This window comes from Pseudophryne corroboree, chromosome 6 (genome assembly GCF_028390025.1).
Source record: "Pseudophryne corroboree isolate aPseCor3 chromosome 6, aPseCor3.hap2, whole genome shotgun sequence".
Taxonomy (NCBI): Eukaryota; Metazoa; Chordata; class Amphibia; order Anura; family Myobatrachidae; genus Pseudophryne; species Pseudophryne corroboree.
Window position 1 is genome coordinate 267,428,445 of NC_086449.1, and position 25,822 is coordinate 267,454,266.

General features: G+C 46.2%; 1 long non-coding RNA gene across 1 annotated transcript; it reads left to right on the top strand.

Annotated features, from left to right (window-relative positions):
* Positions 1-1,788: 1,788 nt before the first annotated feature.
* Positions 1,789-17,508, top strand: LOC134932008 (uncharacterized). Its single transcript, XR_010179221.1, has 4 exons — positions 1,789-1,942; positions 2,298-2,404; positions 14,258-14,324; positions 16,419-17,508. It is a non-coding gene; the product is annotated as an uncharacterized LOC134932008 (long non-coding RNA).
* Positions 17,509-25,822: the final 8,314 nt, after the last annotated feature.

Consider the following 25,822-nt stretch of genomic DNA (forward strand, 5'->3'; position numbering starts at 1 on the left):
CAAGTTTACATATAGCACAAGTTATGAAGAAATTGAGTTTCTTGATGTTAAATTGGCAAGACGCGAGGGATGCTTGGTGACATCAGTGTTTTCAAAACCCACAGACCGTAACACGTTACTCAGGTTCTCTAGTCATCATCCACCAGCCTTGAAGGCAGGACTGCCCTATTCACAAATGTTACGTGTGGCCAGGATCAACAATGACAGGGCCTTACTGGAAGTCCAATTGGACAGTATGGTTTCGAAATTCATCTGTCGGGGTTATCCGGAGCAATTATTAATGCAGCAAAAAAAGAAAGTGCTTAGCATTCCACGTGAACCTCTTTTCTCCGAGTGCCCGCAAGCAACAATAAGTGAATAGAATTATGTGGCCCTCTTTATTTACAACTAGCAGTAATATCACATCACAAGCCACTAAAGCGTTGTGGCCCATTATTAGCACTGATTCTGAACTGACGGGGTTGAGGAACAAATCTCCCATGGCATGTTATCGTTGTGGAAGAAATATTCGAGATATGGTGGTGTGCACGGACATTTCCAGGTTTAAAAAAGAGCCTTCTGGGATGATGTCTATGAGAAAAGCTGGGTGTTATAGGTGTATTAATTGCGCTACGTGCAACCATTTGGATGTAAGTGGTTTGTTCAGACACCCACATAGTGGTAAATATATTCAGATCAGGCATGCGGTCACGTGCACAACCACATATGTGATCTACATTATCCACTGCCCTTGTGGGTACTATTACGTAGGAAAAACTATCCGCCAATTCAAGGAACGTGCCAACCAACATCGGCAGCATTCATTTCTGGCAAAAGTGAACAGCCTGTGGCACAACATTTTGCAGACAGAAACCATAGCCTGGCTAGTCTCAAGTACATGATCATTGACCATCTTCCTGATTTCAAACGTGGTGGCAATAGAAAGAAGCAGTTACTTATCATGGAAGCGAGATGGATTGTCCGGCTTGATACTGTTGCCCCACGGGGTTTGAATGAGAAAATTTGCTGGAACAGTTTAACCTGATGTTCAGTGCAGGTATGGGGTTCCTAGTTATTATAGTGTCGTTACAGTATAATAATTCAATAGCTTGTTTGGCATTAAGTATGTTCGATTTATCTTGCTACATATGGTTCCTTGTATCCAAATGTGATCATACTGGTGTTAAGTATATTTATATACTCGATCTATTGGCTCAGTTTGTTAGTGTTCAGTTGTTTACACTGTGACAGATTAATATTCACAAGTGTACATACATAACATACTGTATGTCCGGAGTTCCAGCTCTGGTTTTGTTCTATGTTCCAATATGGTATAGGAAATTTCTGCATGAATTTATCATTGTGAACCATAGGTTATGTCACCCTAAATGGGTGTTTCCCATTTCTGTTTTCAGTAGTCCTGTGATCAGAAGGGGTGTCCCTGTGCCCCACAGTTTATGCATCGGGGATCCGGTGTTGTTTTTAAAGTGTTTTTATTGTTTATTTGTTAATTTTGCCCGGCTCCCACCCACAGCCCTGGCAATGAGGTGATGTGGGCCAATTGGGCCCGGCGGGGCGGCTACCCCGCTAGCGTCCGTAGCAACCGTGGCTGTTGCCATGGTTGCGGGGGGGGGGGGGGGGGGGACGTGCTCAGGGCGCGCGGAAGTGTGATGCCGCTGGTGAGCTAGCAGCTCTGACGCGACTGCAGCCTCGTTGGTTGCCTTGGTGACCACGGCCGTTGTCATGGCGACGTCGGGACGCGGTCGGGACGCGGCCGGGGCGCGCGTAAGCATGACGCCTCTGGTGAGCACCCCGTCGTGCGGGGGGCACATGTGTTTGTGGTTATGCACACTTAGGGGTCTTTATAAGGCTAGTAAGTTGTTCATTGTTTTATGTTCACCATTCGATTGTGTTGCTGTGTATCTATCCTGATGACGGTGGTCTACACCGAAACGTTGATGATGTAAGCATTGGATCTTTTTCTCTTTCTTTGAATACAATCTATTGCAAAATCCTATGAGTACCGTCCCTCTGTTTGGAGATTATTGAATATCTGCAAAATATCTTCTTCCTCATATATGGGATCATTCTACAAATATTTCTAGATGTCGTTAATGTCTTCTTAGTGCCTTTGGCTTATTCAGTAATATAAGGTGTGAAACATTATTTGCAAAAATAGTTTTTTTTTGTTTATTTACTTGAAGGTTATCTGTCATGCACACGTATGCATCCTGTTGACACAACTCTTCTACAGCTACTTTTATTGGAGTCAGTATCTCCACTATTTCAGCAAGTTTAGTGAAATTGCTTTCTTCTAGAGTTACAGGATAATCAAATCAATCAGTGCTGTGTGAATGGAGGTCTTTGTAGTGAGAAAGCATTCAGGCCCGACAACTCTGAGCTTCCCCCAGGTCTGCAATTCACTGTAAGTGATATTGACCTTTTTTTTTTTGCTGTTATATAATTTTGTAGAATGACATCATTGTCCACCGAACACCATTTGAATATTACAGCGATTTTCTGAACATGTTTGACAGTTTCATTTATATTTTGTAAATCAGATGGTTCAAATGATCATACAAGGTTGGAAGTTAAGTTATTCTCATGTCCATTACTTATATTTGTGTCAGGATTGTCATCATCATCGTATTAGGCAGAGGTACATGATAATCGGCAACGTTGTGAATACAAGAAGAGGACAGATCGGCCATTGTTACAGATGAAGTGGGCTTTGTAGGTTGTGACTATTCACTTGGGGTAAGGATCTCGTGACCAGCGGTCGGGATCCTGGCCACCGGGGGAGGGGAGGGGAGAGGCGAGCGCGAGTGGGAATAGTGGCATGCCGTGGTAGTTGGCATGCCGACTGTTGGGATATCCAGCTGTCGGGATTCCAGCATCGATATACTGACCGGCAGGATACCGACCGCCGGTAACATGATTACAGCCCCACACTTGCACCCTATTCTCAGGGAACACTGCAAACTGTTTTGTGGCTACAAGTTTTTCTAGCTGGTAACCTCACATTTGGACCAACTATGGCAATTGCTGCAATTTCATTTGAGTGACACATTGCACTCATTTAACAGGATTTTACAATTTCAACACAATTTTCCTCAGGCATCAATCTGTGAACTTTGACCAAGCCCAACTTCCAGAATTTGTTTTGGCCATATAAGATAATATTCATGTGTGTTTGCATAGTAGCAGAAGAGGCCCATCTTCTAGCAGAGAAGAAATTATGTTCCCATACTCTATAATATAATTTCTCTGACGTCCTAGTGGATGCTGGGAACTCCGTAAGGACCATGGGGAATAGCGGCTCTGCAGGAGACTGGGCACAAAAGTAAAAGCTTTAGGACTACCTGGTGTGCACTGGCTCCTCCCCCTATGACCCTCCTCCAAGCCTCAGTTAGATTTTTGTGCCCGGCCGAGAAGGGTGCACACTAGGGGCTCTCCTGAGCTTCTTAGTGAAAAGTTTAGTTTTAGGTTTTTTATTTTCAGTGAGACCTGCTGGCAACAGGCTCACTGCATCGAGGGACTAAGGGGAGAAGAAGCGAACTCACCTGCGTGCAGAGTGGATTGGGCTTCTTAGGCTACTGGACACCATTAGCTCCAGAGGGACCGAACACAGGCCCAGCCTCGGAGCTCGGTCCCGGAGCCGCGCCGCCGGCCCCCTTACAGAGCCAGAAGCAAGAAAAGGTCCGGAAAAATCGGCGGCAGAAGACATCCGTCTTCAACAAGGTAGCGCACAGCACTGCAGCTGTGCGCCATTGTTACTCAGGCACACTTCACACTCCGGTCACTGAGGGTGCAGGGCGCTAGGGGGAGGCGCCCTGAGCAGCAATGTAAAACACCTTGGCTGGCATAAATACACCACATATAACCCCCAGGGCTATATGGGTGTATTTTAACCCCTGCCAGAACTCACCTAAAAAGCGGGAGAAAAGGCCGCCGAGAAGGGGGCGGAGCCTATCTCCTCAGCACACGGGCGCCATTTTCCATCACAGCTCCGCTGGAAGGACGTCTCCCTGACTCTCCCCTGCAGTCCTGCACTACAGAAAAGGGTAAAAAAAGAGAGGGGGGGCACTAATTTGGCGCAGTTTTATACTAACAGCAGCTATAAAGGGAAAAGCACATTTTATAGTGGTATTCCTGTGTGTGTGTATATATATGTGTGTGTATATATATATATATATATATATATATATATATATATTATAGCGCTCTGGTGTGTGCTGGCATACTCTCCCTCTGTCTCCCCAAAGGGCTAGTGGGGTCCTGTCCTCTATCAGAGCATTCCCTGTGTGTGTGCTGTGTGTCGGTACGATTGTGTCAACATGTTTGAGGAGGAAAATGAGATGGAGGCGGAGCAATTGCCTATTATACAGTTGTCACCCCCTAGGGAGTCGACACCTGAGTGGATGAGCTTGTGGAAGGAATTGCGTGACAGTGTCAGCTCCTTACGACAGACAGTTGACGACATGAGACAGCCGGCTACTCAGCTTGTGCCTGTCCAGGGGTCTCAAACGCCATCAGGGGCTTTAAAACGCCCGTTACCTCAAATGGCAGACACAGACACGGATTCTGACTCCAGTGTCGATGATGAGGAGACAAACGTGACTTCCACTAGGGCCACACGTTACATGATTGAAGCAATAAAAAATGTATTGCATATATCTGATAATACAAGTACCACTAAAAAGGGTATTATGTTTTGGTGAGAAAAAACTGCCTGTAGTTTTTCCTGTATCCGAGGAATTAAATGAAGTGTGTGATGAGGCGTGGGTTTCCCCCGATAAAAAACTAATAATTCCTAAAAGGTTATTGGCATCGTACCCTTTCCCGCCAGAGGATAGGGCACGTTGGGAAACACCCCCTAGGGTGGATAAAGCGCTCACACGCTTGTCTAAACAGGTAGCACTACCCTCTCCTGATACGGCCGCCCTAAAGGAACCTGCCGATAGAAAACTGGAGAATATCCTAAAATGTATATACTCTCACACGGGTGTTATACTGCGACCAGCTATCGCCTCAGCCTGGATGTGCAGTGCGGGCCTGGCGTGGTCGGATTCCCTGACTGAAAATATTGATACCCTAGATAGGGACAGTATATTACTGACTATAGAGCATTTGAAGGATGCATTTCTATATATGCGTGATGCACAGAGGGATATTTGCCGACTGGCATCAAGAGTTAGCGCGCTGTCCATTTCTGCAAGAAGAGGTTTATGGATGCGGCAGTGGTCAGGTGATGCGGATTCTAAAAGGCACATGGAAGTATTGCCTTATAAGGGGGAGGAGTTATTTGGGGTAGGTCTATCTGACCTGGTAGCCACGGCAACTGCTGGAAAATCCACATTTTTACCCCAGGTAGCTTCTCAACCTAAGAAGACGCCATATTATCAGGCGCAGTCCTTTCGGCCCCATAAAGGCAAGCGGGCAAAAGGCGCCTCATTTCTGACCCGTGGCAGAGGGAGAGGAAAAAGGCTGCAACAAACAGCCAGTTCCCAGGAACAAAAGCCCTCTCCCGCCTCCGCAAAGTCCTCAGCATGACGCTGGGGCTTTACAAGCGGACTCAGGCACGGTGGGGGCCCGTCTCAAGAAGTTAAGTGCGCAGTGGGCTCACTCGCAAGTGGACCCCTGGATCCTTCAGGTGGTATCTCAGGGGTACAAATTGGAATTCGAGACGTCTCCCCCTCGCCGTTTTCTAAAGTCTGCTTTACCGACGTCTCCCTCAGACAGGGAGGCAGTATTGGAAGCCATTCACAAGCTGTATTCCCAGCAGGTGATAATCAAGGTACCCCTCCTACAACAGGGAAAGGGGTACTATTCCACACTATTTGTGGTACCGAAGCCGGACGGCTCGGTGAGACCAATTTTAAACCTAAAATCCTTGAACACTTACATACAAAGGTTCAAATTCAAGATGGAGTCACTCAGAGCAGTGATTGCAAACCTGGAAGAAGGGGACTATATGGTGTCTCTGGACATCAAGGATGCTTACCTACATGTCCCAATTTACCCTTCTCACCAAGGGTACCTCAGGTTTGTGGTACAGAACTGTCACTATAAGTTTCAGACGCTGCCGTTTGGATTGTCCACGGCACCCCGGGTCTTTACCAAGGTAATGGCCGAAATGATGATACTCCTTTGAAGGAAGGGAGTTTTAGTTATCCCTTACTTGGACGATCTCCTGATAAGGGCAAGATCCAGGGAACAGTTGGAAGTCGGAGTAGCACTATCTCAGATAGTGCTGCGCCAGCACGGTTGGATTCTCAATATTCCAAAATCGCAGCTGATCCCGACGACACAAATGGTCCGGGTCGCATCTTCAGATGCATCAGCGGATAATCTTGTCACCAAGGACAAGGGTGTCTCTCCTGTGGTGGTTGCAGAGTGCTCATCTTCTAGAGGGCCGCAGATTCGGCATTCAGGACTGGGTCCTGGTGACCACGGATGCCAGCCTGAGAGGCTGGGGAGCAGTCACACAGGGAAGAAATTTCCAGGGTTTGTGGTCAAGCCTGGAGACATCACTTCACATAAATATCCTGGAGCTAAGGGCCATCTACAATGCTCAAGCCTAGCAAAACCTCTGCTTCAAGGTCAGCCGGTGCTGATCCAGTCGGACAACATCACGGCAGTCGCCCACGTAAACAGACAGGGCGGCACAAGAAGCAGGAGGGCAATGACAGAAGTTGCAAGGATTCTTCGCTGGGCGGAAAATCATGTGATGGCACTGTCAGCAGTGTTCATTCCGGGAGTGGACAACTGGGAAGCAGACTTCCTCAGCAGACACGACCTCCACCCGGGGGAGTGGGGACTTCACCCAGAAGTCTTCCACATGATTGTGAACCGTTGGGAAAAACCAAAGGTGGACATGATGGCGTCCCGCCTCAACAAAAAACTAGACAGGTATTGCGCCAGGTCAAGGGACCCTCAGGCAATAGCTGTGGACGCTCTGGTAACACCGTGGGTGTACCAGTCAGTGTATGTGTTCCCTCCTCTGCCTCTCATACCCAAGGTACTGAGAATCATAAGGAGGAGAGGAGTAAGGACTATACTCGTGGCTCCGGATTGGCCAAGAAGGACTTGGTACCCGGAACTTCAAGAGATGCTCACAGAGGACCCGTGGCCTCTACCTCTAAGAAAGGACCTGCTCCAGCAGGGAACCTGTCTGTTCCAAGACTTACCGCGGCTGCGTTTGACGGCATGGCGGTTGAACGCCGGATCCTGAAGGAAAAAGGCATTCCGGATGAAGTCATCCCTACCCTGATCAAAGCCAGGAAGGATGTAACCGTACAACATTATCACCGTAATTGGCGTAAATATGTTGCGTAGTGCGAGGCCAGGAAAGCCCCTACAGAGGAATTTCAACTGGGTCGTTTCCTGCATTTCCTGCAAACAGGACTGTCTATGGGCCTAAAATTAGGGTCCATTAAGGTTCAAATTTCGGCCCTGTCGATTTTCTTCCAAAAAGAACTGGCTTCAGTTCCTGAAGTTCAGACGTTTGTCAAGGGGGTACTGCATATACAGCCTCCTTTTGTGCCTCCAGTGGCACCTTGGGATCTCAATGTAGTTTTGGGGTTCCTAAAATCACATTGGTTTGAACCACTCTCCACTGTGGACTTAAAATATCTCACATGGAAAGTGGTAATGCTGTTAGCCCTGGCTTCAGCCAGGCGTGTCTCAGAATTGGCGGCTTTATCCTATAAAAGCCCTTACCTAATTTTTCATGCGGACAGGGCAGAATTGAGGACTCGTCCTCAATTTCTCCCTAAGGTGGTTTCAGCGTTTCACTTGAACCAGCCTATTGTGGTACCTGCGGCTACTAGGGACTTGGAGGACTCCAAGTTGCTGGACGTAGTCAGGGCCCTGAAAATATATTTCTCTGACGTCCTAAGTGGATGCTGGGGACTCCGTAAGGACCATGGGGAATAGCGGCTCCGCAGGAGACAGGGCACAAAAGTAAAAGCTTTAGGATCAGGTGGTGTGCACTGGCTCCTCCCCCTATGACCCTCCTCCAAGCCTCAGTTAGATTTTTGTGCCCGGCCGAGAAGGGTGCAATCTAGGTGGCTCTCCTAAAGAGCTGCTTAGAGTAAAAGTTTTGTTAGGTTTTTTATTTTCAGTGAGTCCTGCTGGCAACAGGCTCACTGCAACGAGGGACTTAGGGGAGAAGAAGTGAACTCACCTGCGTGCAGGATGGATTGGCTTCTTAGGCTACTGGACACTAGCTCCAGAGGGACGATCACAGGTACAGCCTGGATGGGTCACCGGAGCCGCGCCGCCGACCCCCTTGCAGATGCTGAAGAGAGAAGAGGTCCAGAAATCGGCGGCTGAAGACTTCCCAGTCTTCTTAAGGTAGCGCACAGCACGGCAGCTGTGCGCCATTGCTCTCAGCACACTTCACACCAACGGTCACTGAGGGTGCAGGGCGCTGGGGGGGGCGCCCTGGGCAGCAATGAAAGTACCTATGCTGGCTAAAAATACATCACATATAGCCTCTGGGGCTATATGGATGTATTTAACCCCTGCCAGGTTGTCAGAAAAACGGGAGAAGAAGCCCGCCGAAAAGGGGGCGGGGCCTATTCTCCTCAGCACACAGCGCCATTTTCCTACACAGCTCCGCTGCTAGGAAGGCTCCCAGGCTCTCCCCTGCACTGCACTACAGAAACAGGGTTAAAACAACAGAGAGGGGGGGCATTTTGTGTGGCGATATTATAATATATTAAGATGCTATAAGGGAAAACACTTATATAAGGTTGTCCCTGTATAATTATAGCGTTTTGGTGTGTGCTGGCAAACTCTCCCTCTGTCTCCCCAAAGGGCTAGTGGGGTCCTGTCCTCTATCAGAGCATTCCCTGTGTGTGTGCTGTGTGTCGGTACGTGTGTGTCGACATGTATGAGGACGATGTTGGTGAGGAGGCGGAGCAATTGCCTGTAATGGTGATGTCACTCTCTAGGGAGTCGACACCGGAATGGATGGCTTATTTAGGGAATTACGTGATAATGTCAACACGCTGCAAGGTCGGTTGACGACATGAGACGGCCGGCAAACCAATTAGTACCTGTCCAGGCGTCTCAAACACCGTCAGGGGCTTTAAAACGCCCATTACCTCAGTCGGTCGACACAGACACGGACACTGACTCCAGTGTCGACGGTGAAGAAACAAACGTATTTTCCATTAGGGCCACACGTTACATGTTAAGGGCAATGAAGGAGGTGTTACATATTTCTGATACTACAAGTACCACAAAAAAGGGTATTATGTGGGGTGTGAAAAAACTACCTGTAGTTTTTCCTGAATCAGATAAATTAAATGAAGTGTGTGATGATGCGTGGGTTTCCCCCGATAGAAAATTATTGGCGTTATACCCTTTCCCGCCAGAAGTTAGGGCGCGTTGGGAAACACCCCCTAGGGTGGATAAGGTGCTCACACGCTTATCAAAACAAGTGGCGTTACCGTCTCCAGATACGGCCGCCCTCAAGGAGCCAGCTGATAGGAGGCTGGAAAATATCCTAAAAAGTATATACACACATACTGGTGTTATACTGCGACCAGCGATCGCCTCAGCCTGGATGTGCAGCGCTGGGGTGGCTTGGTCGGATTCCCTGACTGAAAATATTGATACCCTTGACAGGGACAGTATTTTATTGACTATAGAGCATTTAAAGGATGCATTTCTATATATGCGAGATGCACAGAGGGATATTTGCACTCTGGCATCAAGAGTAAGTGCGATGTCCATGTCTGCTAGAAGATGTTTATGGACACGACAGTGGTCAGGTGATGCAGATTCCAAACGGCACATGGAAGTATTGCCGTATAAAGGGGAGGAGTTATTTGGGGTCGGTCCATCGGACCTGGTGGCCACGGCAACAGCTGGAAAATCCACCTTTTTTACCCCAAGTCACATCTCAGCAGAAAAAGACACCGTCTTTTCAGCCTCAGTCCTTTCGTCCCCATAAGGGCAAGCGGGCAAAAGGCCAGTCATATCTGCCCAGGGGTAGAGGAAAGGGAAGAAGACTGCAGCAGGCAGCCCCTTCCCAGGTACAGAAGCCCTCCACCGCTTCTGCCAAGTCCTCAGCATGACGCTGGGGCCGTATAAGCGGACTCAGGTGCGGTGGGGGGGTCGTCTCAAGAGTTTCAGCGCGCAGTGGGCTCACTCGCAAGTGGACCCCTGGATCCTACAAGTAGTATCCCAGGGGTACAGATTGGAAATTCGAGACGTCTCCCCCTCGCAGGTTCCTGAAGTCTGCTTTACCAACGTCTCCCTCCGACAGGGAGGCAGTATTGGAAACAATTCACAAGCTGTATTCCCAGCAGGTGATAATCAAAGTACCCCTCCTACAACAAGGAAAGGGGTATTATTCCACACTATTTGTGGTACTGAAGCCAGACGGCTCGGTGAGACCTATTCTAAATCTGAAATCTTTGAACACTTACATACAAAGGTTCAAATCAAGATGGAGTCACTCAGAGCAGTGATAGCGAACCAGGAAGAAGGGGACTATATGGTGTCCCTGGACATCAAGGATGCTTACCTCCATGTCCCAATTTGCCCTTCTCACCAAGGGTACCTCAGGTTCGTGGTACAGAACTGTCACTATCAGTTTCAGACGCTGCCGTTTGGATTGTCCACGGCACCCCGGGTCTTTACCAAGGTAATGGCCGAAATGATGATTCTTCTTCAAAGAAAAGGCGTCTTAATTATCCCTTACTTGGACGATCTCCTGATAAGGGCAAGGTCCAGAGAACAGTTGGAGGTCGGAGTAGCACTATCTCAAGTAGTTCTACGACAGCACGGGTGGATTCTAAATATTCCAAAATCGCAGCTGATTCCGACGACACGTCTGCTGTTCCTAGGGATGATTCTGGACACAGTCCAGAAAAAGGTGTTTCTCCCGGAGGAGAAAGCCAGGGAGTTATCCGAGCTAGTCAGAAACCTCCTAAAACCAGGCCAAGTGTCAGTGCATCAATGCACAAGAGTCCTGGGAAAAATGGTGGCTTCTTACGAAGCGATTCCATTCGGCAGATTTCACGCAAGAATTTTTCAGTGGGATCTGCTGGACGAATGGTCCGGATCGCATCTTCAGATGCATCAGCGGATAATCCTGTCTCCAAGGACAAGGGTGTCTCTTCTGTGGTGGCTGCAGAGTGCTCATCTACTAGAGGGCAGCAGATTCGGCATTCAGGACTGGGTTCTGGTGACCACGGATGCCAGCCTGAGAGGCTGGGGAGCAGTCACACAGGGAAGAAATTTCCAGGGAGTGTGGTCAAGTCTGGAGACTTCTCTCCACATAAATATACTGGAGCTAAGGGCAATTTACAATGCTCTGAGCCTAGGAAGACCTCTGCTTCAAAGTCAACCGGTGCTGATCCAGTCGGACAACATCACGGCAGTCGCCCACGTAAACAGACAGGGCGGCACAAGAAGCAGGAGGGCAATGGCAGCAAGGATTCTTCGCTGGGCGAAAAATCATGTGATAACACTGTCAGCGGTGTTCATTCCGGGAGTGGACAACTGGGAAGCAGACTTCCTCAGCAGGCACGACCTCCACCCGGGAGAGTGGGGACTTCATCTGGAAGTCTTCCACATGATTGTGAACCGTTGGGAAAGACCAAAGGTGGACATGATGGCGTCCCGTCTGAACAAAAAACTGGACAGGTATTGCGCCAGGTCAAGAGACCCTCAGGCAATAGCTGGGACGCTCTGGTAACACCGTGGGTGTACCAGTCGGTGTATGTGTTCCCTCCTCTGCCTCTCATACCCAAGGTACTGAGAATTATAAGACGGAGAGGAGTAAGAACTATACTCGTGGCTCCGGATTGGCCAAGAAGGACTTGGTACCCGGAACTTCAAGAGATACTAAGAAGGGACTTGCTTCAGCAAGGATCATGTCTGTTCCAAGACTTACCGCGGCTGCGTTTGACGGCATGGCGGTTGAACGCCGGATCCTAAGGGAAAAAGGCATTCCGGAAGAGGTCATCCCTACCCTGGTCAGAGCCAGGAAGGAGGTGACCGCACAACATTATCACCGCATTTGGCGAAAATATGTTGTATGGTGTGAGGCCAGGAAGGCTCCCACGGAGGAATTTCAACTCGGTCGATTCCTGCATTTCCTGCAAACAGGAGTGTCTATGGGCCTCAAATTGGGGTCCATTAAGGTTCAAATTTCGGCCCTGTCGATTTTCTTCCAGAAAGAATTGGCTTCAGTTCCTGAAGTCCAGAAGTTTGTCAAGGGAGTACTGCATATACAACCCCCTTTTGTGCCTCCAGTGGCACTGTGGGATCTCAACGTAGTTCTGGGATTCCTCAAATCACATTGGTTTAAACCGCTCAAATCTGTGGATTTGAAATATCTCACATGGAAAGTGACCATGCTGTTGGCCCTGGCCTCGGCAAGGCGAGTGTCAGAATTGGCGACTTTGTCTCACAAAAGCCCATATCTGATTGTCCATTCGGACAGGGCAGAGCTGCGGACTTGTCCCCAGTTTCTCCCTAAGGTGGTGTCAGCGTTTCACCTGAACCAGCTTATTGTGGTACCTGCGGCTACTAGGGACTTGGAGGACTCCAAGTTGCTAGATGTTGTCAGGGCCCTGAAAATATGTTTCCAGGACGGCTGGAGTCAGGAAAACTGACTTGCTGTTATCCTGTATGCACCCAACAAACTGGGTGCTCTTGCTTCTAAGCAGACGATTGCTAGTTGGATGTGTAGTACAATTCAGCTTGCACATTCTGTGGCAGGCCTGCCACAGCCAAAATATGTAAATGCCCATTCCACAAGGAAGGTGGGCTCATCTTGGGCGGCTGCCCGAGGGGTCTCGGCGTTACAACTTTGGCGAGCAGCTACTTGGTCAGGGGCAAACACGTTTGCAAAATTCTACAAATTTGATACCCTGGCTGAGGAGGACCTGGAGTTCTCTCATTCGGTGCTGCAGAGTCATCCGCACTCTCCCGCCCGTTTGGGAGCTTTGGTATAATCCCCATGGTCCTTACGGAGTTCCCAGCATCCACTAGGACGTTAGAGAAAATAAGAATTTACTCACCGATAATTCTATTTCTCGTAGTCCGTAGTGGATGCTGGGCGCCCATCCCAAGTGCGGATTGTCTGCAATACTTGTACATAGTTATTGTTACAAAAATCGGGTTATTATTGTTGTGAGCCATCTTTTCAGAGGCTCCGCTGTTATCATGCTGTTAACTGGGTTCAGATCACAGGTTGTACAGTGTGATTGGTGTGGCTGGTATGAGTCTTACCCGGGATTCAAAATCCTTCCTTATTGTGTACGCTCGTCCGGGCACAGTATCCTAACTGAGGCTTGGAGGAGGGTCATAGGGGGAGGAGCCAGTGCACACCACCTGATCCTAAAGCTTTTACTTTTGTGCCCAGTCTCCTGCGGAGCCGCTATTCCCCATGGTCCTTACGGAGTTCCCAGCATCCACTACGGACTACGAGAAATAGAATTATCGGTAAGTAAATTCTTATTTCATTACTTGGATGGCAGTTGTTTTGCTTTTAATGGCCTTATTGACCACTCTGTTTCGTACGCCGGACATGGTTGAAGATAATATATATTGCCTTAGATCCTATGATGAAGCAAATATGTTGTCAGGCTGTCTAAAGCGGACAATGGTGCTAAAGCTGCATCTGGTGGTTTTATTTCTGAAGGCCCAAAATAATAATCTGATAGTTTTAGTTTCATAAGTTGCGGTCCCTCAACAATACTGATTTTATTAGAACTTGGTACTAGGTGTACTTGTATACTATGTTTGGAAGATAAATGTGTAGCAAACCACTTGTAGAATCGCCCATTGTTTTTAGCATAGCCCATTATTTTTAGCATAGCGCAGCACTTCTTGCATTTTTCAGTTTGATTTTCTCACACTAAAACTTTTTATGTAGAACATACGAATATGAGTTTAACTGTGTGGCTGCCATAATGTCAAACTATGTGTATTTTACTAGTACCTCATTTGCACACAAAATACTGTAGAGCATAGAATTAGTGGAAAATGAAATTTTTGTTGCCTGCGGATGGGTGTGTGTCACACCTGCACTTTGTGTTGGTTACTATTGCTGTAGCCTGCAGTGCTGCTGTTACACTCTTAAAGAAAGAAAAATATAAGTGTGTGTTTGTAGATCTATAAATTGTTCTTGTCATTTAGCTGCTACTACCAGGAGCATTCCACAGTGACAAGTAAAAGTATTACTCACAAACCTGAGCCCCAGGGTAGCAAGCTGTTATATACTGAATTGCTTTGCTTCGTATTTCAGGTGACTGTGTTTGAAGCACCCTTATGTTTTCGGCGGATTACCTTGCGTAAAAGCCAAGAGCTACAAGGTGAATTTATAGGGATCTTAATATTGCTGATAACAGGAGGGCTGAAGCTACAGCAGCAGACAGCAGTGTTACCCAGTAATATAGTCGAAGCATATGCAGATAGCCAGGGTTCCAGATCTGCCTTGTTTGTTTTTCCCTTGGTAGCAGGAGTAGCAGCATGACCTTACCATCTTTACCTGCATCCAGTGTTTGTCAGTTACGCTAATACATAAGTGTTTTTATTGTGAGTTTGTTACTTTTATTTGGGAAATAAAACCTGAAAACAGTATTATGCTATGCATTCTGTTTTAAAGACTGCTGAATTATACCATCAGATAAGACGCATATTCATTTGTGATACGAGACCATCCACACACTCAGTTGCACACTTTGGTTACTTTTTAAAGATATTTTCAACCTGGGCCGACCCAGATTGTTCTCACAATGGGCAAGTTCTTGTTTTCAAAAAGTTCTGCACATAACAGCTGTAATACAATGAAATTGAGTTGGTTAGAGACATGAGTGGGCCAGTATATTTAGAGGTTATATGTGCATGATGCATGACCTCATGCCAAGGGGCGGGGCTGCCAGCTGCCTGGGTAGAACGGCACTGGCTGGAGATGCTCAGAGGGGCTATACAGGCTGCCATGTGCATATCTGAAGTGTCCAAAGGATGCTCCCGATGGCACTGCAACAGTGGATGCAGGGAGCATTCGGCGGCAATGGTGCTGCCTTCAGAGTCCTGCGTTCTGTACGACAGTACCGCTCACACACCCTTAGTTATGTCCCAGGTAAGAAAATCTAACTGAAAGGTAATTGCACCCACTTTCTTTTTTTTTTTTTTTTTAAACATTTTTTAAGCCATCATTGATTACAGACATGCAAATACAGGCAGGTCAACAAATACATAACAAAAAGACGAGTATAAAACCGTCCTTGACAGGAGGGGATTTCTGAGTTGTCATTACTGAACATGAGATTAAGGCCTATACATGTATAGAGGTCAGGAATTAGGCATCAGAAAGGAGGATAGCAAAAAAAAAGTACCAAAAAATGGATAATTGGGCGCTTTTAGGTGCTGCTGCTGCTATAACGTTAGGGGTAGTCACACCCCAACCATATACTAAGAAAAGAAACCAACAACAATAGCAGCGCTATTGAGATATTGAGTAAAGATTGTGATAAGAAGGATTGAGTGATAAATAATTCACATTTAATAAAATATAAAATTGGGCCTCATTAAAAATTGGATACACAAATCCAAAAACAATTCATAGCAATAAAAACAGTAAGTGTGGGTCAGACACTATGGCTACCTATCACAATAACATCCGTTCCTATTGAATATACTGGATTGTAGAGCAGATGGAGACAGAGCCTCCTCCTGATGCGTTTCGCTGCAGGCACTGCAGCTTTATCACCTTTGATAAAGCTGCAGTGCCCGCAGCGAAACGTGCCAGGAGGAGGCTCTTTGGGTCGACAATCACGTCAGTCTACTGCCGCATCACATCCGGACCAACTACTGGACTTTGCTACCTGCAGAAAAAGTGAGGCAATTTCCTACAACTGGAAGCACCACCAACCCTTTCTTCATAAAGAGGACACCACACTACATTGAGGATTCCAAACCTGGCTGGTTTTGAGTAAAACATCAGAGACACTCTTAGGGGACTACACCTCTAGCGGTTTGGGTAGAGTTTATTGGTGGGACTGCGCCGTCAGTCTGTCTCCATCTGCTCTACAATCTAGTATATTCAATAGGAACGGATGTTATTGTGATAGGCAGATTGTCTGACCCACACTTACTGTTTTTATTGCTATGAATTGTTTTTGGATTTGTGTATCCAAATTTTAATGAGGCCCAAATTTATATTTTATTAAATGTGAATTATTTATCACTCAATCCTTCTTATCACATCTTTACTCAATATCGCTACTATTGTTGTTTATTTTATCAGAAAGGAGGATGACCAGTAAGAACAATTTCTAGTTCATACCATGATGTCAGTCGAAAACAATTTCTCAGTGCAAGTTTCATAGATTGGTGTAAAGTATGCATGTAGGGTATCCCTGTGTCTGCAAAAGTAGCAACTAATGTTTTTTCATTTGTTGCAGCCTCCGTCCAGTCCATCTGGAACAGATACTGAATTCTAGGCATCAACAAAGAAAGCGGAATCGGTGTTGTGTCAACCCATCTAGAGAGGATAGTCTTTTTAGATGCAGCCACCAATTTATTAAGCAATAGGCGAGCCCCTTAAGACAGAGCCATACCACCCTTCCCTTGTGTAAATATTCCAGAAAGTCCAATCTTTAATTATCTGAAATGTAATGTGAAGTGTTGTGTTAATGTAACCCTGCAAGTCAGCCCAGAATTGTGCAACTATCTGGCAATCCCACAAACAATGGGGGTCATTCCGAGTTGATCGCTCGCTAGCAATTTTTAGCAGCCGTGCAAAATGCATGGTCGCTGCCCACTGGGAGTGTATTTTAGCTTAGCAGAAGTGCGAACGGTTGTATCGCCGAGCGCCTGCAAAAATACTTTGTGTAGTTTCAGAGTAGCTCAAAACCTACTCGGCGCTTGCGATCACTTCAGACTATTCAGTTCCGGATTTGACGTCACACACCCGCCCAGCGTTTGCCCAGCCATGCCTGCGTTTTCCTTGGGACGCATGTGTTTTTCCAAACACTCCCTGAAAACGGTCAGTTGCCACCCAGAAATGCCCACTTCATGTCAATCACTCTGCGGCAACCAGTGCGACTGAAATGCTTTGCTAGACCCTGTGCAAAACTACATCGTTCGTTGTGCCCGTACGTCGCACGTGTGCATTGCGCCGCATACGCAGAACTGCCAGTTTTTAGCCTAATCACCGTGCTGCGAACAAATGAAGCTAGCGATCAACTCGGAATGACTACCAATGTACGATGTCTGCATTCGGAGAACCACACTAAAAGCAATTAGAGTCTATGGAACATCCCGTTAGGAAATGTAATTTAGGTGTATAATACGCCCTATGGAGAATCTTTTGGTGGATTTCTGTGTATGTGATCGCCACCAGTTGTTTGTTCATCTGTACATAGGATGAGAGAATCGTTTTCATGGAGAGATTAGGAAAGTCTAACTGCCATCTCAACAGCCCAACTGTGGTGGAGTCTATGTTAAGTGTTTTATTGAAGTTAGAATAAATGTGTGAAGTGGTAAAAATCATTGGGGTATATGCTGGAATTCGACCGTTTTTTAATTCGACAGTCAGACACCCTGCCGCCGGGACCCGAATTCGACATATTCAATAAAAACGGATTCGACAGTCCCGCTGTCGAAAAATGGACCAATTGACGGATATGTGCGTCTTGGATTCGACTTTTTGGACGGCACAAAAGTATTTAAAAAAAAAACGAAAAAAATGCGTGGGGTCCCCCCTCCTAAGCATAACCAGCCTTGGGCTCTTTGAGCCGGTCCTGGTTGTCAAAATATGGGGGGGGGGAAGGGGGGAAATGACAGGGGATCCCCCGTATTTTTACAACCAGCACCGGGCTCTGCGTCCGGTCCTGGTGCAAAAAGTACGGGGGACAAAAAGCATAGGGGTCCCCTATATTTTTAACACCAGCATCGGGCCCCACTAGCTGGAGAGATAATGCCACAGCCGGGGGACACTTTTATACTGGTCCGGGTAAATGCGTTTTCTTTTTTTGCCAAGTACGTGGATTACAAAAAAGAAGAGGACCGATCTACACTGGATTTTGGTGAGTATAATTTTATTTTCAGGTACACCGTGGATTCTACTTGGAGAAGTGGACTGAACCTCGTGTGAACATAGGTAAGTATGTATGTATGTTGGTGTGCATGTATGTAATAAAGTTTTACTTTCACGGTGTCTGTGTACTGTTTTTATTTGGGTATTTTTTTTTTGCAGTTGAACTACAGGTACCAGCGAGCCCGTTTCCCCCCCGCATGCTGGTACTTGTGGTTCTCCAAGTACCAGCTTGCGGGGGAGGCTTGCTGGGACTTGTAGTTCTGCTACAAAAAACAATACTCTTTCTTTGTGTCACTTGGCTATCAGCCTCCCATCCGCAGCCCATGGATGGGGGGGGGACAGCCTCGGGCTTCACCCCTGGCCCTTGGGTGGCTGGAGGGGGGAACCCCTTGATTTAAGGGGTCCCCACTCCTCCAGGGTACCCCGGCCAGGGGTGACTAGTTAGTGATTTAATGCCAGGGCCGCAGGGACCGGTATAAAAGTGTCATTATCTCTCTGACTAGTGGAGCCTGGGGCTGGTGTTAAAAATACGGGGGACCCCTATGCTTTTTGTCCCCCGTATTTTTGGCACCAGGACTGGACGCAGAGCCCGGTGCTGGTTGTGAAAATACGGGGGATCCCCTGTCATTTTTTTTTGTCCCCGTATTTTTACAACCAGGACCGGCTCAAAGAGCCCGAGGCTGGTTATGCTTAGGAGGGGGGACCCCACGCATTTTTTTTCTTCTTGATTTTAACCCATTCCCACTGAAAAGCATGCTTTGAACTCTCCATATTATGTAAACTATATAAATAATACTTGTGTCTCCTAATAGACAAACCAAGTACATAATCCCTTCTAATTTAAATAGATATACTATTAGCAATAAAAAAAAACACAAAACAACATGTTTTTAAAACTTTTTATTAGATTCCGCCAGCAAAGTGAGGCGGAATGAAATTGACGAAATTACTGTCGGAAAGCACTGTTGTCGAATCGACATTCTTCAATTGAATATACTTTTGTCGAAAAGCCGCATTTTTACCATTGCAGACATGTCGAATTTCAAAAAGTTGAATCTGAAACGTCTGTTTTTTTTTTGTCAAAGTACTGTATTGCATTGTACCCCGTTTTTCGACATTTGCAATTCAACCGCAATTGCATATACCCCATTGTGTCTCTCCTCACTGTGTCATGTAAAGTATTATGCATGTCTCTCATTGTTAAACTAGATAATAGTTTTAGTAATAAAGCTAAAAGCCTAGAGAAATTGAAACAATGGGAATGACAATTCTGGAAATTTAGTCTATATTTGAGAACGGGTAAGAGGTTGAAGGTGAACAGGGTCCAAAAATTGGTACAGGTTGGTATGTAATAAAACCTGAAAACAGTATTATGCTTTGCATTCTGTTTTAAGGACTGATGAATTATACCATCTCTTGGGTGTGTTCCTGAGATTTGACATCTCTTAAAAATTGGTACGGGTTTTAGAACATAATCCCCTCTGATACCAAGTGTAGAAACATGGGTGTGTGGTGTATGGCAAAAAGGTCGGATTAGCCCATAATGGCATGAATAACGAAGAGAACTTTTGTAAAAAATTTTACTAGAGCGTAAAAGTCTCCATGCTTCACACGTAGTGCGTAAAAGAATATTGTCTTTGAGGTCCCGTTCTAGAGCTCTAGGGTGTGTGTGCAAAAGTTAAACCAACTCTCTGTGGGGGCTAAAAGCCTGTTCCCTTGACTTCTTCTTATAGACATTTCTGCCACCAATCCAATTTAATGCGATGTTATAGTTCGCTGCTATGGCATATTCCCTAAGACATGATAAATTGACCCCATCCAATTCTTTGTGTTGCTGCAGTTTAAACAAAGATAGTCTAGGTTTCTTACCTGCCCAGATAAACTTACTAAGGGTAGTATTAAACAGTTTGAGATCCCATTTAGTGGTTAACACAGACCACATTTGCACTAAATATAAGAACCTAGGAAATGCGGTCATCTTACATACAGTAGGTGACATCTCCAGATATACGATAAGGGTAAACTTTTCCATCTACTAAAGTCAGAGTACATCCTAGTAAACAATGGGGTATAATTAATGTCATACCAAGTCGTGGGATCCGAGGAGATGTAAACTCTGAGGTATTTAATGGAGGACTGTGCCCAGGAAAAGGGGAAAGCATCACCCCAACCTGATTTAGCATCCGTTCCCAAGGTTAGAGCCACTGTTTTTGAGTAATTCAGTTTAAAACTAGTGACACGGTCTAACCTTTCCATTGTAGATAGTAGCAAGGGAATAGCTTGTTTGGGGTTTGAGAAATAGAGCAGAAAGTTATCCGCAAAAGCAGACACCTTAATTTCTTTCGTACCTAGGGTAATACCGGTCCAGTCCTTAATCGTTTCAAAATCGGGTCCAATGCTAAATTAAACAAAAACAGGGACAGCGGACACACCTGCCTAGTTCCTCAGTATAACGAAAAGGTAGGGGAGTTCAGAGAGTTAATGGTAAGAAAGGCTTTCGGCTCTCTATGGAGCATATTGAAAACATGTATAAATTCATGTCCAAACCTTCGATATTCAAAGATTCGGGTTAAGTGGGCCCAGGACACTATCAAAGGCATTATTGGCGTCGCAACTGAGAACGATACTATATTTGTCTTTCATAGATCGAGTATGCAAGATGGCAGCCAACAAAGCTGGAATATTGGTCACGGAGTGACAGCCTTTAACAAAACGTGCTTGGTGAAGTAGAGTAGGTAACAGCAGTTGTAATCTCAATGTCATGAGTTCTGAAAATTTTTCAAAATCCTGATTTAACAGGGAGATTGGCCTATAGGAGGAGACCAGTCTAGGGTCTTTGTCAGCCTTCGGTAGTAAAATGATACGGGCCTCATTGAAACGGTCTGGAGCAGTATTACCACTGATAATAGAGTCGTAAAAGGTATGCAAGTGCGGGGTCACATAAGGAGACAGTCATTTATAGTAAGTTGCCGAATACCCATCTGGGCCCGGCGTTTTCCCTGATGGAAGCGAAGCAATTATATTAGAAATTTCAAATTCCGTTATAGGCGCTAACAACTGTTCCTTATCTGCGGGCATCAATTTAGAAGAGTTAAGGTGTGTACACACAGTGAGATATTTTCTTTCAATTTTGACTATATAGTCAAAATCTCAAGAAAAGTTAGTACAGATCGTAAGCTGAAAGTCACCTTGCGATCCCGATGCACGGTCCCACCAGGTCGGCATCACAAGAAAAGATAGACTGTGCAGGCAAGTCAATCCTTGCTAGATCGGTGTACTATCTAGTTCATCTCACATGTCAATTACATCTCACATAAGCCAAAATCGTAAGCACACCTAGTCCATATCTCAAGAAAAATTTGTCAAAATCGGTGGTGCTGGGCTCCGGGGAGTTCAAGGGAAATAGCATAGTCAAAATCGGCCATAGCAAGGATCTCACCGTGTGTACACACCTTTAGATTGAAGTAATAATTCAACGCCATCCTGCGACTCATCAGGTGAGGCTGTATACAGAGATTTAAAGTATTTTAAAAAGGCAGTTTCAATTTTATCTGGGGATGTGGTGCATTCACCCAATGGCAGTTTAATCAAGGTGATATGATTGAGGTCTGTAGCAGCCTTAGACATAGTCGCCAATAATTTCCCTGACCTGTTGCCCCATCTAAAATGTCTGTTCTTCTGAAAAGTCACGTGAAGTAGGGCTTGTACCATACATAAAATGTCATGTAAAGATTTAGCGTCTCTATAGGATACTTTGTTTTGCTCGGAAGGGTCAGCCAATGGGGTAGAATACATTTTGGCAACCTCATCACTAGCTTGCATGAGTTTTAAATGTAGCTTTTTCCTCTGATGATATAATATGTCCTCTCAGGACCGGTTTTGATGCCTGCCAGAACAAATGTATAGCCTGACTATGTTCCGAGTTGTCACGTAATTCTGAAAAGTCTGGGTCAAATGCTTCCTAAAATCATCTGAACTAAATAAGTAGTCCAGGAACCTCTAGTTGAAAGAGGTGTATCTTGGGGTGTCTAATTTGAGAGTAAACCATGTTTGGGCGTGGGACGAAATTAAGATATCCCCCGGCAGCAGTGACCCTGTGTAACAATAATCTAGAAATTAACCAGTAATCTAACCGGGATGAGGTGTTATGGTAGTGGGAATAGAAAGTGAACTCCCTGAATGTAGGGTGAAGATATCGCCAGGTATCAATTAATTGGAAAGTATCTATAACTAATGATAGACTAGATGGGCCCCCTTTCTGATCGTCCTGTGTGGACCACTCCCAAAGGCATCTAGTTTCGGATCTATGACCAGATTAGGTCTCCCCCTAAAATGAGTTGCCCCGTCAGCCCATTCTTGCAATGACACAAAAATATCATTATAAAACGCGGCATTTGGACCGGGGGGAGGCATATATGCAAGCCAGGGTATACTTCTCCCCTTCTGCAATCACTTTCAAAAACAAAAACCTACCCTCGGGGTCGGCCCACTCCTGCGGTATATCATAAGAAACGTTCTTGCCGAACAAAATTAGTACTTCTCTAGATTTTGACTTACAGTATAAGATGCACTTTTAAAATCTTTTAGCCACTTATCCCTAAGGACATTGGGATCCCCCTCTTTCCAGTGCGATTCTTGCAGGAAAACTAGATCAGGCTTAAAACGTCTAAGATGCCTAAGTACCTTTTTCATCTTCACCGATGTATTCAAACCCTCCACATTCCATGACAATATCTTAATGGAGGACTTAGCACTATGTACCCCTGCCATTTGAGTTGGGGAATGCATCATTAACCAATACCTGTCCTGTCCGTACAAACATGAGGCAAATAAACCAAGAGGGCCGCCCCCCCCCCCCCCCCCCCATCCCAGCCACCAGGAAAAGGGGCCGTAAGCATAGTGTCTGAGCAAGAACTTGACTGTGAAATAACTGAAAAAGAATAACTGTCAAAACATATCTAAAAAGCAGAGTCAACCCAGTATGCATTATATTTCTGTATTTTAAGATTCCAGGAAGAGGGTTCACCAGCACCTTCGAGTGCAACGAAACCAGCACTATGAGAATAAGAACAGTGAATGGCAAGTAACGGTAACCATAGCCACTTTACGAATGGCATAAACACTAACATAGCACAGACATGGTTATCAAAATACGCAATAAATCTTGGAAGAAAACATAATAACTCCTGCATTTTTCAAGTAAACAAACAGAAACATAATTACGATCCATACGGTCGTAGTGGAAAACTTCTGGAGGTATCAGTCATTGTCCCCATTCGCAGAGCTTGGGGAGGACAAGGTGAGGGAGCGAACAAAGTTCTTTGCAGGTTTGATGTCATCAAAGTAAATCGGTTTGTCATTGTGGATAACTATAAGTTTTGCCGGATAGAGCAAGGCAAAACAGATATTTTTCTCAAATAAAGCTTTGCAGATTGGTGAGAATTCTCTCAGCACCTTCATACAAGAGATCTCTCATTTTACGGTAAGCATCCAGGATCTTGACCTGGGGGGTCATTCCTAGTTGATTGCTAGCTGCATTTGTTCGCAGCGCAGCGATAAGGCTAAAAAACGTCAGTTCTGCATATGCGGCGCAATGCGTACGCGCGACGTATGGGCACAACAAACTATGCAGTTTTGCACAGGGTCAAGCGATGCATTTCAGTCGCACTGGTTGCCGCAGAGTGATTGACATGAAGTGGGCATTTCTGGGTGGCAACTGATCGTTTTCAGGGAGTGTTCAGAAAAACGCAGGCGTGACAGGGAAAACGCAGGCGTGGCTGGGCGAACGCTGGGCGGGTGTGTCACATCAAATCCGGAACTGAATAGTCTGAAGTGGTCGCAAACGCTGAGTAGGTTTTGAGCTACTCTGAAATTACACAAAACATTTTTGCAGGCGCACTGCGATACAACTGTTCACACTTCTGCTAAGCTAAAATACACTACCAGTGGGCGGCGGCATAACGTTTGCATGGCTGCTAAAAACTGCTAGCGAGCGATCAACTCGGAATGACCCCCCTTATCCAAGTAATTCAGCAATTTGAAAATAACGGTTCGTGGTCTCTGCTGTTGAGGAGAGTTTCGTTCCGGACCTATGCGATGGGCTCTTTCCACAATAATAGGAGCATTGTCCATATCAATGTGCAAGGCTTCACGCAACCACGTAATAACCAGATGGAGAAGGTCCCTATTTGTAACAGATTCCGGTACTCCGATTAAGTGCAAATTGTTACATCTATTTCTGTTTTCGATATCCTCCAGTTTATCATGCATTACGGTGATGGTCGACTCGTGGGTTGTTATAAGGGTCTTTGCTTCATGAAGCTCATCTTCCAAGGAGGAGATTCTCTCCTTCGCTTCATCCAACCTTGTCGAATGGTGTTTCAGCTGAGTGATTGCGGACTCTATGGCGTCCATCAGAGAAGCCAGTTTAGCATCGAGCAAGGGAGAGATTATTTCAGAAATTTCTGTCGCTTTCTGTACTGATGAAGTACTAAATGAGTTAGATGCTAGGATATTATCCAAAGGATCCTCCAGACTTAGTGAGCGTGAAGAAGAGGCAGGGCCGACAGTGTGTTGTTTGTCTTTTGCCTTATTGGACTGAGAGCCTTTTGTGACTCGTTGCGTTCTTGCCACATATTTATCCACGATGACAATGATGTGACAATATGAAATATATGAAGTGGCAGCAAAGGCGGGGGATATTGAATAGAAAAGAACCAGTGTATCCGAGCCCAATGATCGCTATCCACCAATGTCCAAGTAAACAAACAGTAATAACAATTACAGGCTTAAGGTCACAGCAGCCTGTGCTAGAAATCAACAGGGTAGCCGGTCAGGTCTCCCTTGCAGCAGACTGGAACAGGTCACTGGGTTAATAGACAGAGTGCAGGCCTCAATAATAATAACCCCTTCACAGAAATACAGGATAATTCATTGGTGGAAGCCTCAGAGAGGGAGTAAATAGCAGGTATAGATGACATGAATGATGCGGGGCCAAAGCATGTAACATAATAAGAAAGTCTGTATACAGTAATGCAGTAGCATCACTCAGCAGGGGTCTTGTGCACTCAACGCACTCTGAAAATGCCACCCGGTCCAAGCCATCTGTGTAGCAGGCTTAATAGCCAGTGGCAGGGGATTAGAGAGTCAAGGTAGCCAGGAATGGCCCCTCCAGCCTCTGTGCACTGCGCGGAGGTGGGAACCAGGTAGTCAGTTACCGTGTCTCCATGCGGGTAGGGGTCCCACAGCAGGCTGCGGGGACGAGCAGCTGGGCAAGCGGTAGAGGGAGAGGGGGGCCGCTGTGAAGAAGGTGCAGGATCTCCTGACACTGCATGCCAAAGCCGCTTCCGGGAGCCATCAGAGGTAGGAGGAATGCAGGGGGAGTCGGGGAAGTGCCCGGTCGCATCCAAGGTGCAGAATTCCGGGAAGGGTGGATAGGTGGAGGGCACCCTCTTGTCCACCAATATCTCCCACACCTCCGCAGCCGATCTGAGTGTACAGCACCCAGGGAATATCCCAGATAGCTGCGCTGTTCAGGAGCAGGGAGCACATAAAATGCGACCTGTTGCCAGGCCCGCCCACCGGAAGTCGCACCCAATTTCTCTGACGTCCTAGTGGATGCTGGGGACTCCGTAAGGACCATGGGGAATAGCGGCTCCGCAGGAGACTGGGCACAGCTAAGAAAGATTTAGGACTACCTGGTGTGCACTGGCTCCTCCCACTATGACCCTCCTCCAGACTTCAGTTAGAATCCTGTGCCCGGCTGAG